This window comes from Anolis carolinensis, chromosome 1 (genome assembly GCF_035594765.1).
Source record: "Anolis carolinensis isolate JA03-04 chromosome 1, rAnoCar3.1.pri, whole genome shotgun sequence".
NCBI classification, from domain to species: Eukaryota; Metazoa; Chordata; class Lepidosauria; order Squamata; family Dactyloidae; genus Anolis; species Anolis carolinensis.
In genome coordinates, this window is record NC_085841.1 from 8,564,377 (window position 1) to 8,577,987 (window position 13,611).

General features: G+C 37.3%; 1 long non-coding RNA gene across 2 annotated transcripts; it reads right to left on the reverse strand.

The window, feature by feature from the left end:
- Positions 1-294: 294 nt before the first annotated feature.
- Positions 295-9,763, reverse strand: LOC100562898 (uncharacterized). 2 transcript variants are annotated; one of them, XR_507159.3, is made up of 4 exons: positions 9,202-9,763; positions 3,848-3,935; positions 1,483-1,612; positions 295-718 (listed from the first exon to the last, which is right to left on the reverse strand). It is a non-coding gene; the product is annotated as an uncharacterized LOC100562898 (long non-coding RNA). The 2 variants fall into 2 exon arrangements; XR_010002643.1 differs by lacking the exon at positions 9,202-9,763 and adding an exon at positions 6,430-6,506.
- Between the last annotated feature and the right edge of the window lie 3,848 nt (positions 9,764-13,611).

The following is a 13,611-nucleotide window of genomic DNA, read 5'->3' on the forward strand; positions in this document are numbered from 1 at the left end:
CCCACAAGTTTCCAGCCAGATAGATAATAACCCAGTGTGGACAAAGTATAGTTCTAGGGATGAATGCATGCATTTGTGGCTCCCAACCATCCAGAATTTCCAGACTAAGCTTTTTCTGTTCCGATACAAAGGTAGTAATTTTCGCCCTGAGTCCCCTTTGTGGGTGAGAAGGGTTGGGTAGAAATGTTGTAATAATAAGTAATAAATAGGTGCAGCTATTCCCTTTTTAATAGGTTGTGAGATTTCTCTGTTCTGCTTAACATTTTTTAAAAAACCACTTGTGAGAACCATAAATGCATTTCCAATCACTTTATTTTTGTGATGAGGGTCTAGAGCATAAAACATATAATCATTTGTATGATTTTAAGCGGGAAGAACCAGTATGTTGAATGTCATGCATATAAAACTTTGGCCTAAGTTCTGTGTTCATAGATAGACCCGTTGCACTTTATTTGTTAAAATATGCGAACAACTTTGTGCAGAACCACATCCAAGCAGTAAGAAGGAAAGTATTAGGGAATCATAAGAATTAGCTTGAATCTTCCTTCTCCACATCTATAGAAGGCAAGGAGACAGAAGCAATTTCAATGATGTGGATAGCTATGCAATTGATTAATGAAAAAAGGGTTGGATCTCAGTCATTGGTCTCAGTCATTAGTTCCTGCAGCTTCTTTTAGATGTAGATTTCAAGTCCTTGTAACTTCAGTCCCATGAATTCCTGAAACACAAACAGAGACATGGATGAGCTTCATAAGCATAGGCTGTGCAGGTAGAGTTTCTCCTAAAAACTCTAAAGGCACCAGATCCTATACAACTTTGTTAGCGAAGAGGTTCATTGTTGGTTAGTAGTTGGATGTAAGACTGCCAATGAACACCAGGTGTTATAGGCTATATTTTTCAAAGGAAGGAACGGACAAAAAGGAATTCCCGGAGTCACCATAAGGAACTTGAAAGCATGCAAGCCCACACACACATATCAGCTTATTATGGCTTAAACGCTCTAAGGCAGGGGGTGCCCAAACTTTTCAAGCCACGGGCTAGTTTACGGTCGCTCAGCCTGGGGGCTAGACTATAGTTTGGGGAAAAAAAACATAAAAGCATTCCAATGCACACTGCATATTTCTTATTTGCAATGCAAAAAAAACCCATAAAGGAACAATACAATATATAAAACCAATAATAATTTTAACTGTAAATATACCAGTCTTTCAATGAGAAGTGTGGGCATGCTTTTGGCTGATGAGAGAGTCAAGTTAATTAGGAAATAACTTGAAAACAAGCCTCAAGGAAAACAACAAGAAGAATAGCTACATCAGAAAAAAAATATCTCACTGGTTCTACAGTGCAACTTACACGCACATAAGGCACCAACAGAATTATTTCTTTTTGTTCCTGATTTCTGTGTTGCCTTGCAATATGGGGGTTTTGATTAAGGAGTTGGGATGCGAAAAGATTTAAATAGTTTTCTTATACTGTACTTACCCTTTGCAACATATCTCTTTCTTGGAACAATTGCCAATCTTTTTTGATAAGAAGCACTCCTTTTTTTCACATCTACCTCCTGCATCTAAACACTCAAAAGAATCATTGATTTTTTTCCCTTTGGTGCACTCTGCAAAAAGAAAGGAAATTTATGTAATTTCTGCCCTCAAGAAAATGGGAGATTGCTATCTGCTTTGTTCTTTTCTGCTTTGAGGAAATTTGGGTTAGTTGATTTTTCTGCTTTTTTTCCTGGTATGTTTGGTTTCATGAAGAGAGGGGAGAGAGCAAGAGAGGGAGGGAGGGAGACTGAAATGAGTACAGTATGAAGAAAATGATGCTTCTACCATTATGCCACAACTTTGAGCATCTACTATTTTATAATTGATCTGTTTTATATATCGTTCCATGTAAATGTGCAGATGTTGCCTTGCTGTTACACTGGCCATGGCCAACACAGATTTTGTTGCCTCAAATGTGCTTCCTTGCCACAACTTTGTGCTTCGACCATTTTAAAGTAGATCTTGTTCTTTTATTGTTTCATGTGAATGTGCATTTCTACATTCTTATTTAAAAACAAGTAACAAAAATTGGGAAATTCAGGGGTCCGAATGGATTAACAGCATTTCAATGCATTTGAGTAGGAAAATTCACTTTGAAATAAGAATGTTTTGAGTCAAGAGCTCAGTTACGAAATTAAATTCTTAAGTCAAGATATCACTGTACTTGGGATCTCTTCTGTCTAACTTACATTACAATAATGTGTCCAAAAAGTTTTTGTCTCATTTGTGAAAACAATTCTCTTTCTCCTTTCAACCTGGTAGCAATGAAAATTCAGGCTAAACATGGTCATTATTGCAATTGGCCATCTGTTAGGGTTGCTTTGAATGCGATTTTCCTGTTTCTTGGCAGGAGGTTGGACTTGATGGACCATGAGGTCTCTTCCAACTCTATGATTCTATGATTGCTATGAGGATGCTTTTAGCTAAAGAATTTTGTCTTTGCTGGTGTATTTTATGCTTGGTAAGGTGGAGGACAGTAGGAAAGGAGGACTTCCAAATTGTAGGTAGATTAACTGAATCGTAGAAGCTCAGATTGTATTTATGATATTCATTTGGATGAAGTGAAGCTACTGCTCTTCAAAGAGGAAGACAATGTTCTTGTACCTTCTCATTAGTCAAAAACATTTCCTCCTTTTCATTCAAACTTTATTGCATCAAGGCTATGGAAAACTATTGAATTAGTTGTGTGTTAAATGCCTTGTTGCTGTATGTGGCTTCACTTTAATTCCAAATGATGGTGACCTTTCAGGATGTCGAACTGGATGAACTTAAGTACTTCTCTTCAAAGAAGAAAAGTAGTAGTTTCCATGGCCTTCTCTGCATCAAGACAATGAAAGAATACTGGATTCGAGTAAAAGCCTTGTTGTATGTAACTTCAAGTTCATTCCAAATGATGGTGACCTTATGATAAGATCTTGGTCAGCTGTATTCAAAGGAAGTTTGCCATTGTCTTTCCTTTACTTCAAGAGAGTGTGATTGGCCTAAGATATTCTAACCATGAATCCATGAAATCCTAATCCAACCTTTCAACCCCCTACACCACAGTGTGTCTCAGGATGCATATACAATGTAGAATTAAAACACCTTCACATCATTTTAACTGTCATGGTTCAATGCTATAAAATCATGGGAGATGTCAACCACTGACTCAAAGCTAGCTGGAGCTTAAGGAGTTTCCCCTTACTTTAGACTTCACTCATATGGTCACCAAATTAGAAATCATCTTGATGTTAGATCACAATACAGTAGAGTCTCACTTATCCAACATAAACGGGCCGGCAGAACGTTGGATAAGCAAATATGTTGGATAACAAGGAGAGATTAAGGAAAAGCCTATTAAACATTAAATTAGTTTATGATTATACGAATTAAGCACCAAAACATCATGTTATACAACAAATTTGACAGAAAAAGTAGTTCAATACACAGTAATGCTATGTAGTAATTACTGTATTTATGAATTTAGCACCAAAATATCACGATATATTGAAAACATTGACTACAAAAATGCGTTGGATAATCCAGAACGTTGGATAAGCGAGTGTTGGATAAGTGAGACTCTACTGTATCAAGGATTACCCTTTTTACTGTGTAAAAAAAAACAGAAAGAATTTGGATGTTGGTTCAGGTCAACCCTGAAAGGCATCTTTGAGAACACAAAGGCAATGTCCAACTGAGATGAAGTTTCTTACTACCCTTCTCAATCCAACCAACCAACATACATACCTGTCTAGGATATATGTTCACATCACAGAACTCCCATATAATCCCTCCCCCCTCCAAAAAAAAAATTAAACTTGGCCTACCTGTACCAGTGAGGAGAGCTATGCAGATAATCAAGACAGACGTATAATATATCTTCATGGTAGCTAAGTACTGGTAACCTCAATTTCACTAACAGAGAAAGAAAATATGGCATAATATGAAGGTTGCAATGCAAATTGGTAAGCAGCAAACTCAGCAATATGTTGAATGGGTCCCAGCTCCTCTACTTTAGAAATGACATTACTATCCTTTAACTGAAATTAAAATGAATATGCCATACTGTGGAACAACCGGCCAAAAAGAATTTGACTGCTAGATCAGCTGTCAGAATTTAAGATGCAACTGAAAACCCATCCTTTCCAGCAGGCCACCCAGACAATTTTAACTTGTGAATTTTTTTTTTGCTATATAATGTTTATTTATTTTCACTCATTCAAATATATATACATTGCAGGTGTTTGTTGCATACAGTGCAATACTTTCATCTATTAGTCTTTCATAATCATTTATTAGACAATATATTTACAATAAGGGGTCACAGGCTTCTATTTGTATAGTATATATAATAATATTATAATATCCAAATTTCTATCCGTTTCCTCCTTGCCTTCAGTCTATTAGCTTCCTCTATGTACATTTTAGATTAATTTTACATTGAAATGTTGGATCATTGGTTGCCATTCCTTAACAAAGTTCTCTAAAGGTTCTCCTCTTAAGTGCATTGTTATTTTGTCCATCATCAGCAACTCTATAATATATTGTTCCAGTTCTGCTAAATTTTAAACTGTATTTCATCATTGGATTTTAACTTGTATTTTAATGTTGTGCATCATGTTGTATGTGTTTTATAGTGTTTTATGTCTTGTTTTAATGTTGTGCCCCACTCAAAGGAGTGGCAGGTAATAAATTACCGTATATACTCGAGTATAAGCCAACCCGAATATAAGTCGAGGCACCTAATTTTACCACAAAAAACTGGGAAAACATTGACTCCAGTATAAGCCAAGATACCAATAAAATTACATTAATTGAGGCATCAGTAGTTTAAATGTTTTTGAATCTTTCTAAAAAAGGGCTGAAAAACTAGGCTTATACTCGAGTATATACAGTAGTAGTAGTAATAATATTCATCGTTGTCATTGTAGTACTATTGCCTCACTATTGGTTTTGTGACAGGAGTTACTCAAAATTTAGAAAGGCATGAAAAAAGAGATGGTAATGGGAACAAAGGCACCAAAAACACAGGAGCACCCAAAATCCGCTTATCTCAACATAGTTGCCGAGGAAGCATCTTGCAACATTTCTTCGGCATTAGGGGACTAAATGGAGCATGGCCCGCCAGGTATTATGTGATATTGCTTGGCAAGCCCCATCCCTCAAAGGTGCAGAAAGCCCCAGTGTGATGAAGTGGTAAGAGAACTTCAAGCTTCCTTATCAGTCTTGAAGTGCAATTGGACTCTATTCAGAACACTCAAAAGATTAAGATTTCTGCTTCAGTTCCCAGCTAGAAATCAGTCTTTTCCTTGAAGTCCATTCTTTGTATGCTAAGATTTTCAGGAGTGGTGATTTCCACTGCGAGTGATTCTGGAGGTTCATTCACAGGTTTTTAAAAAGTACTTGGTAACTTAAAGGAAACAGCTAAAATTAAGTGATTCATTAAGTCCCACAAGCAGAGTCACTTGTTGTAAGCAGTTAAGCACTATGTGAGTATATAACTGCTGTATGGGTTTCCTTTACTTTTGTTAATACTGCTGGAAAAATACTTGTTACTCTATGTTTTGTTTTAGATATAAGTTCATTGTTGCTGAGTATACCAACTCCTGAAGAAGGGGATTTTCTCCCCGAAACAGGGTACAAAAATACCCAGGAACCCCTGTAGACTTGGGACTTTATTTGGACTTTACTTACAAACACTTTTTTGAGAGCGGTGCTCCATCATTATTTTCTTCATTCCAGTATACAGCAACATGACCGACCGTCTGTTTACTTTGTTTGAAAGACATTTTCATTGACTATGTATTCCTGAAGCCTATATACACTGGAACCATATATCAGACTTGGATAACTTTTGTGTTAGAGCTGTTGCTCCTTTTCATTTTGTCTGGTACTGTCAAATTGAGCTTTGTACAGGGAACTTTAATAATATTATGTGCCATTTGAACACATTTTCTTTGTACATAGACCATCTTGTGTTTGTGTAGATCCATTTTAGATAACCTCGAAATCTGGTAACATAGTCTGACCGTCTCTAATCCAGAATTCCAAAATACAAATTTGTTCACATCAGTGGCTGAGATAGTGACAACTATATTTACTGATGACTTATTGTAAACAAACTATTTCTCATGAATAAAATTAGGAATATGGTATATAAAAATATCTTCAGGATATCTGTATTAGAAACAAGAATTAATTTTGTGTTTGGACTTGGATCTCATCCCCCAAATTTCTCATTATGGATATATATGTTCATTCATATACATTCATTAAAGCAATAACACAGAGCATAATACCATTCTGCATATATGTGCAAGTACAGGGACTCCCAAATTTTATAAACTGAAAAACACAGCTGGTCCCAAGCATTTTGGATGAAAGATAAAAAGGAGATAAATATACTCACAATCTCTAACAATCCTTCACTTCGTTACAAAGCGATCCCTACTTTTATTTATCATATATCGTGTTCCCCATATGCCACCGTGTCCCCTTGTCATTGGGTGTATTATAAATGCTGCATTAAAATTATGTTCTGGGAAGTGCCTATTCAAGGCTTCTAAACTTTTATATAAATCATGATCATGAAAAGTATTATTGCTTTTAATCCAAGATAAATATTTTAATTATCATCGTGTAGAGTCCTCACATTATGAACCTTTTTAAAAAATATTGAAGTAAGTGGTTTTGCTGCTATTATGGAAAACAGAATTATACAACTGTAGAATTGGGAAGGACCACAAGAACCATCTAGTCCACTTTCTTCCATGCAGAAGTACACAACTAAAGCACTCCTGAGAGAAGGCTATGCAATATGTATTTGGAATCCCCCTACAAATAATACTCCATTATCTACTGGTCCTCCATTCCACTGCTAAACAACTCCAATCAAGACATTTTTCTTCATATTTACCAGAAATCCCTTTTCAGGTATTAAGTGTCAAGACTTTGCATATACAGTAGAGTCTCGCTTATCCAACATAAATGGGCCGGCAGAACGTTGGATAAGCAAATATGTTGGATAATAAGGAGGGATTAAGGAAAAGCCTATTAAACATCAAATTAGGTTATGATTTTACAAATTAAGCACCAAAACATCATGTTATACAACAAATTTGACAGAAAAAGTAGTTCAATGCGCAGTAATGCTATGTAGTAATTACTGTATTTACAAATTTAGCACCAAAATATCACGATGTATTGAAAACATTGACTACAAAAATGCGTTGGATAATCCAGAATGTTGGATAAGTGAGACTCTACTGTATATGTGAAACCATAGATATTACCAAACCCTCTTACTGTCAATAGGACAAATGACAGAGGTGCTGAGAGGGAGGTAAAGGTTGTAAGTTAATAAATGAATAATTCAAACTGTGGCAAAATAAAATTGTGTATGTCGGTTCTGTGGATATGAAGGTTGTATTGTAATATGAACCCATCAATAGATCCATTTCAGGCATAGCTATGGAGCATAGACAGCTTTGGTCACTTTGGTGGATGACCTATGCAGAAAGCTGGAGTGTGTCTCTATTGGTACTTCCTGATGGCTTTTCATACCATAGACCATGGTATACTCCTGGGCCATCTTGCCATTGAACACAGTATACTCCTGGACGGTCTTACATTCGTTCTGTTCCTTCCTGGAGGGCCCTACGTAAAAGGTGGTGCAGGAGGACTCCTATTCAAACCCAATACCATTGTCCTGTAGGGTTCCTCAAGGTTCTGGTTTGTCCCCCATTCTGTGTAACATATATAAATATGTATAAATATGTGAGAGAAAGTCATAGGGAGGAGAGAACAAGCTATATTTAACTATACTATGGTCTCCATTTTAATCTTACTATGTTAATGTTTATAATTTTGTACTTTTATTTTGATGTGTTTTACTCTGTTTATTGTAATTACCCATGTCATTGTAATGACCCATGAAAACCACCCCAAGTCCCTTCAAGGAGATAGAGGTGGGATACAAAAATAAAGTTATTATTATTATTATTATTATTATTATTATTATTATTATTATTATTATTATTAAGCTTGATTTCAGCTTCCCTGGAGACTAGGACACAAAACAATGGCTTCAAACTACAGGAAAAGAGATTCCACTTGATCATTAGGAAGAACTTCCTCACTGTGTGAGCTGTTCAGCAGTGGAACTCTCTGCCCAGGAGTGAATGGAGGCTCCTTCTTTGGAAGCTTTTAAGCTGTATGGCCATTTGTCAGGGGTGCTTTGAATGCAATTTCTTGCTTCTTGGCAGGGGTTTGAATTGGACGGCCCATGAGGTCTCTTCCAACTCTTATGATTTTATGATTCTATGAGAGAAAGACACCTCTCATAAACCCAGAGTGAGATGCTAAAAACCTATCTGTGGCCCAAAGAAGTTTAGTTTATTTAATATCAGTTCCTCACTAGTGCCAAGATGTGCAAGCCTGAACTATCTAAATCAAATACAAACATACAAATATACTCACAATCTCTACAAATCTTCACTTCGTTACACTAAGAGATCCCTACTTGTTTTTATCATACATCAAGGAAGATAATATCATGTTCCCCATATCTCACCGTGTCTGCATGCTATTGGCTGTGTCATAAATGCTTAATTAAAATTTATGTCTTGGGAAGTTTCTGTTCAAGGCTTGTAAACCTTTTTTTGAAATCATGATAATAAAAAATTATATTCTTTATACCCTATGCTAAGCATGCCCATGCCCAGGTCCCTAATCAGTTGTTCATTGCTTTTCAGAACTTTGACTCTCTTTGTCAAGGTACAGATGCCATGAATCAGTCCCAAGTGTAAAGTAGCCACAGTTTATTGTAGGTACAGCTCAAAAGAATCAAAAATGCCTAACAGCAACAAAGTATTCCAAAAACAAAACACAGCCAACGGGTCCAAATGGAGGCAAAACAAAGAGTCGCAAAATCCTAAGAAATCCCAACCCACTAACCAAAATACACAACAAAGAAAACACTCGCTGTCGTTTCAGCAAACCAGTTCCAGGATGTAACAAAGTCATAGTCAAGCCGGTCCAGGAGTCATCCACAGCAACAAACATCCAGTCCAAGGTCAGGGCCAGTGAGCGAAAGTGATGTCCAGAAGTGATCCAAGGTCCCAGCTGAAACAGTAGCAACATCCCAAAAGAATCCATGAAGTTCAGGAATCCCAAGACTCACCAAAGTCACGACCCAGTGTAGCAGACAACTCAGCATACACTTTGCTAGTCGCAAAGTCCCCATTGCAACCAACCCACCTTATATTACAAACCTTCCTCTGAGCAGCAATCAGACAACGCCCCACCCTCAGCTGCTCCTGCATTCTCCTCCAAACGAGAATCAGACAACACCGCACGCTCAGCTGCCAGTTCTGCTGCCGGAGCTTCTCTTTGCCTTGTCTGCCAAGCAGCCCTTCTCCTGCTTCTACTTACATCTTCCCAAACAGCAGACAGATCATCCTCCCTCCAAGTTCCATCCCCAACAAACCCTCTGAATGTGTCACTACTTGTAGGCTCCTCACACACTTCTCTCACTTCTGCTACTTTTGTCCAATCTATCTCATCCCCAGTCCCATCAGTGTCACTCCCATCACTTCTCATAGAAACTGCTTTATTGCCAAACCCATCATCCACATCAAATCCTTCCTCAGTGGGTTCAGTAAGTGTTTGCCGCATTCTCTTCTGCTGTTGCTCCTCAACAGAGTCTTTTTCCCGAGTAGACCTTTTTGCCTGCCTAACTTCCAACTCCCTGTTGTTACTGATACTCAGAGACTCATCCACAACACTCTTGGTCACTCTCTTCTGGACATATTCCAACTTGGCAATATCCTTCTTGGACTGAGGTGTTTTACAGTGTCCGACAGTGAAAGCTACACTATAACTTCACTCTTCACAATTCCATGCACACTAAACTTTAGTTTGGCTTGTCTCAGGAGGCAAATTTTAGCTGTCTTTCATCCCCCCTAATTAATTTCAGAGCACAATCCACTTCTTTGAAGGAAATGTTGTAGCATAACCTATGTATAAATGCAGTTTCAACAGACATTTCACTAATGGATCAGAACTGAAGAGGATTCCATGGAGTTCAGATTGTGGTTCGTTTCAAAGATTCCAATCCACTTAAGGGGCCGGGCTGTGGCGCAGCTGGCTAGTAACCAGCTGCTATAAATCACTACTGACCGAGAGTTCATGAGTTCGAAGGCCGGGTCGGGTTAAGCCTCCGACCATTAATAGCCCCGGCTTGCTGTTGACCTATGCAGCCCCGAAAGACAGTTGCACCTGTCAATTAGGGAAATTTAGGGACGCTTTGTGCGGGAGGCTAATTTACAACACCATAAAACTGCCAGAAAAACACGAGGAAAGGAATGAGGAAGTACAGCCACTACTGGACGGTGAAGCAATAGCTCCCCCTGTGGCCGGAATCGTGAAGCTGGAAAAATGTTAAAAATGCCTCTGAGTCTGTCTAATGTATGTTGTTTGTCTGTTGGCATTGAATGTTTGCCATATATGTGTCCATTGTAATCCGTCCTGAGTCCCCTTCGGGGTGAGAAGGGAGGAATATAAATACTGTAAATAAACAAACAAACAAATAAATAAATAAATAATGACCATAAGATGAATTTCCTATATGCTGATGTTTGCTGCTTTGGGAAAGGAAGAACTTTTTCAATATCCTTCTTGCCCAATATGAATTTTTAACTTTTGCTCCTAGGTGTCAGGAGAATCCCTCACTCACAGGAGTTGTACCATTGGAGGCACTGGCCTAGACTCTTTCTGTTTCCATGCTTTATGCCCACTAAGATCAGCCCAAAGAAGGACATCTGGCCTAGTGACAAGCTAAGAGGAAATGAAGCATCTCATGGTTGTATTTAAAATAAAGAAAACATTTCTAAGAACCATAAATGCATTTCCTGTAAAAAAAAAATGAAGAAGTTCTGGCTTGAAGTCCATAGAAAAAATAATACAAAGAAAATTTGAATTTAAACCAGAATATTTTCTGCTAGGACTCACCGACTTTCAAATGGACCTAAATACAAATAAACTGTTCATCTATTTTACAACTGCTGCTAGGATATGCCTAGCCCAACTATGGAAAACTCAAGAAATTCCCTCTACTGAAAAATGGATATTAAGAATCCTAGACATCAGGAATATGGACTCATAGACACAAATACTGGCACAGAATAGACCACAAGGATGAATGAGAGACTGGAACAAATTAATTTTTTTTTTGAAGAATGAAAAAATAGAACTTTACTGAAGATGGACTCAAAACAACCCACAGACTGTTAGGTAATTTTAAGAAGAAGAAGAAGAAGAAGAAGAAGAAGAAGAAGAAGAAGAAGAAGAAGAAGAAGAAGTCTAATGCTGAAAAGGGAAAGACACCAAGAAATTTTGAACTGCAACTCAGAAAATCTGGAAGTACCGATTTTTTTTCTAGACCTTTTTCTTTTCTTTTTCTCCTTCCCCTTGTGGAAACCTTCTTGTTCTTTTTTCTTTTCTCTTTCTTTCTACCCTTTTCCTATCCATACAATTGTTCTACCACTTTTATTGTAACTTTAAAATTAAATTTTTTAAAAAAGAACCATTAATGCATTTTCAAAGATTTTATTTTTGGGAGGGAGGCTAGAGCATAAAAGCAGAAAATCACTTGTTTGGTTTAAAGAAGGAAGAAGCACTGTGTTGAATGTTAAATGTTGTACGTGTACAACTTTGGCTTATGTTTTGTAGTCACAGGTAGTCTCGCTGCATTTGCAGTTGCAACAATGACGATAGCTATGCGATGGTTGGATGAACAACGGCTTGGGTGTCATCGGTTCCTGCTGCTTCATTTAGGAATAATCCAGAACTCTGAAACACAAACAGGGACATGGATTATCTTAATAAACCTAGGCTGTTCAGGTAGAATTTATCCTTAAAGCCCTAAAAGTGCTGGCTCTTACGAGGCCTTGTTAATTGAGCAGGTTTGGTATTGTTTAGTTATTGGATAATTGATACCAATGAATACCAGGGGTTTAGGCTATATTTCAGAGGAAGAAAATGCAAAACCACCTCTAAGTATTCCTTCCCTAAGAAAACCCTTTAAAATCTATGCTGTTGCCATATGTAAACAGGAAACATGAAAACATACAACCTCCCTCCCCACACACACAGATCAGTACATTATGGCATAATAACAATAATAATAATAATAATAATAATAATAATAATAATAATAATAATAATTGTCAATGTCTATTGTTTCCAAATGGGTGCCATGCCAAAAGATCTCAGCCGGCATTTGGAAACAATAGACATTGACAAAATTACGATCTGCCAACTGCAAAAGGCCACCCTACTGGCCATTATTACCTTGCACTTTATTGACTTTTAGCTAGGAAACTACCTCTCCCATGTTGAAGTTTTCTGCACTTTGGCCAGATCTGTGTTTTAGCTTCCCGTTTTTAACATTTTATGCTATATGCTGATTTTTATGATTGTTTTACTGATGTTGATGTTTTATTGATGCGATATTTGTTTTATTGTTTTATTGCTGTTATTGTATTGTTGTGTCGGGCATGGCCCCATGTAAGCCGCTCCGAATCCCTCCGGGGAGATGGGGTGGGGTATAAAAACAAAGTTATTATTATTATTATTATTATTATTATTATTATTATTATTATTATTATTAGGATCTGCACGCATCATCCGAAAATACTAGACACTTGGGAAGTGTTCGACTTGTGATTTTGTGATACGAAATCCAGCATATCTATCTTGTTTGCTGTGTCATACAATATAATAATAATAATAATGTGAAATAATAATAAGAAGAAATCCAGCATATCTATCTTGTTTGCTGTGTCATACAATATAATAATAATAATAATAATAATAATAATAATAATAATAATAATAATAATAACTTTATTTATACCCCACCACCATCTCCCCGCGGGGACTCAGGGCAGCTCACATGGGACAAAACCCAATCAGCATAGTTTACAAAAACAACAGCATAAATACATTACATAATATACAAAAGATAAAACACAATAAGGCAATAAAACAAAAGTTAATACAACAGTAATAATATCAATCAACCGCCAAGTACAATTCAGTCAACTTCATAGATGGGGGGACTGCAGCAGCAGTATAAAAACAGCATCATCAGATTAAAATACCCAAATAAAAGGGACCTAATAAAATTCAGGATAGAGTTATAATGCCAACTGAGGTTGGTCATCCAGTGACTGTCTCACCAAAGGCCAACCTAAACATCCAAGTCTTAAGTTGTTTCTTAAAGGAGGATAGAGAGGGATTAGGCATCAGATCCTGTCTGATCTTGAACTAACACAGAGTTACCCCTGGGATAAAACTCTGGAAACCAGGGTTTAAATCCCCACTTGATTATACAAGTCACTGAATTACTTTGGGAGAATCACAGAGCCAGGCTGTGGCGCAGCTGGCTAGTAACCAGCTGCTATAAATCACTACTGACCGAGAGGTCATGAGTTCGAAGCCCGGGTCGGGTTAAGCCTCCGACCATTAATAGCCCCGGCTTGCTGTTGACCTATGCAGCCCCGAAAGACAGTTGCACCTGTCAATTAGG